The sequence below is a fragment of the Chinchilla lanigera genome, unplaced genomic scaffold (genome assembly GCF_000276665.1).
Source record: "Chinchilla lanigera isolate Chin_1 unplaced genomic scaffold, ChiLan1.0 scaffold00011, whole genome shotgun sequence".
Classification (NCBI taxonomy): Eukaryota; Metazoa; Chordata; class Mammalia; order Rodentia; family Chinchillidae; genus Chinchilla; species Chinchilla lanigera.
The window spans coordinates 7,251,250-7,253,716 of NW_004955412.1; positions in this window are offsets into that span (position 1 = coordinate 7,251,250).

Here is a 2,467-nt window from a genome sequence, read left to right on the forward strand (position 1 = left end):
TGGTGCATGCTTCTAATACCAACACTGTGAAGGTTGAGGCAGGAGGATCACTGTGAGTTTGAGGCCTGCCTGGGCTACAAAGTGAGTTCAAGGCCAGCCTGAACTATATCATAAAAGATAAAAACAAAACAGCAAAAAAGATAAACAAAACTCTACAGAAAATTGGAATAAATGGTCTTCATCTCAATTTGATAAAAGCCTTTTCTGACAAACCAACAGCCAGTATGATATTAATTGGGCAAAACCTGAGAGCTTTCACTTTAAAACCTATAAGGAACAATACAAGGATGTCCACTGCCCCCACTCTTATTCAACATAGTCCTGGAAACTTTAGCCATAGCAACTACACAGAAAGAAACGAAAGGAATAGTGATAGAAAAGGAAGAAGTTAAATTATCATTATTTGCAGATGACTTGATACTCTACATAGAAGACCCTCAAAATGCCACTACAAACTGCTAGATTTAATAAGCAAATGCATTCCCATAGCTGGATGCAAAGTCAACACTCGAAAACAATACCACCCCTGTACAAAAATAACAAACTCAGTAGATAGAAATTAGGGAAACAACACCTTTCACAGTAGCATCCAAAAAAGGGACTAACTAGTAAGCAATGTAACAAGGGATGTAAAAGACTTTGACAACTGAAACATACAGAGTGCTGAAAAAGTAGATTGAAGAGGATATCAGAAAATGTAAAGATAACCCTTGCTATTGGGTAGGAAGAACCAAAATAGGGAAAATGGTCATACTTCAAAAATGTTCTACAGATTTAATGCAATTCTGATCAAAATTCCAATTACATATGTCACCAAATTAGAGAAAACAACCCTAAAATTCATTTGGAAGCAGAAGAGACCTAAACAGAGAAAGCAATTCTGGGCAATAAAGGCAAGGCAGGGTGCATCAAAATCTCAGTCCTTGACTTGAAATTATACAATAAAGATACTGAAATAACAAATGTGCTATTGGCCAGAAAAACAGATCCAAAGATCAATGGAACTGATTAGAAGATTCAGAAACAACTCCTGACATAGTCACTTTATCTTTGATGAAGGTACCCAACACATTCACCGGAAGAAAGACAGCTTCTTTAATAAATGGTACTGAAGAAACTGGATCTGCAGATGCTGAAGATTAAAATTGGACCCATATTTTCCAACAGGCACTAAACTAAATTTGAAGGGTTCAAAGATATAAATATTAAAACAGAAACATTAAACTTGCTGGAAGGTAGAATAGGTAAAACTTTTGAAGACTCTGGTGTAGGCAAAAACTATGAATAAAACCCCAAATGCACAGGAGCTATCACAAAGAATCAACAACTGGGGTCTCACCTTATTGAAAAGCTTTTGCAGATCAAAAGAAACCACCAACAGAGTGAGAGACAATCCACAATGTGGGAAAAAAAATGTTTGCCAGCTGTTCCTCTGACAAAGATTACTATCAAGAACATATAAAGAATTCCAAAAATCGGACCTCCCAAATTTAAAGAACCAATCCAAAAATGGTAATGTGAGATGTATGCACACTTCTCAGATGAAAAAATACAAACAGCAAATAAATACATGAAAAAATGTTCAACATCATTGGTCATTTGAGAGATGCAAATTAAAACAATATTGAGATTCCACCTCACTCCAGAAAGAATGACTATCATCAAGAAATCAACCAATGACAAATGTTGGAGAAGATATGGGGAAAAAAGAACTGTTTTCCACTGTTCTTCGGAGTGCAGACTGGTTCAACCAATGTGGAAAATAGTGTGGAGATTTCTAAAAAACCTAGGATTACAGGTCCCATTGACCCAGCTATTGTCCTTCTGATTATCTTACCAGAAGTGTTATAAATATTGTTCCACAGCAGTATATGTGCACCAATGTTTATAACAACACAAGTTGTAATAGCTAGATGTTGGAAACAACAGAAATGACCATCAACTGAGAAATGAGAAAAAAGTTGTGGTCTTTTTATACAGTGGGGTACTACTCAGCCATAAAGAATGATAAACTGGAGCCTTTTATAGGTAAATGGATGCAAATTAAGACCATACTCATAAGTGAAATAAACCAGATGCACATGTATAAACATGGTACTATATCCCTAGTGTGAAAAGCTGAAAGAGTAAATAAGATTGAAATTGTACAGCAGATATTGTAAAATCAGAAGAAATGGTTTAAAAGAAAAGGGAAATTTAGGTAGGGAAAGGAAAAATGAAGGAAGAAAAATAAGCAATATATATATATATGAATAGCTGTGTACACACACACATATACCCATATGATAGCTAAGATATTTATACTACTAATTTCTCTTAGTTCATTGGATAAAAAAGATGTGGTATTTTTATACAATGGAGTATTACTCTGCTATAAAAAAAGATAAACTCCAGGCTTTTGTAGGTAAATGGATGCAACTAGAGATCATACTTATAAGTGAAATAAATCAGACCCACATGTGTAAAC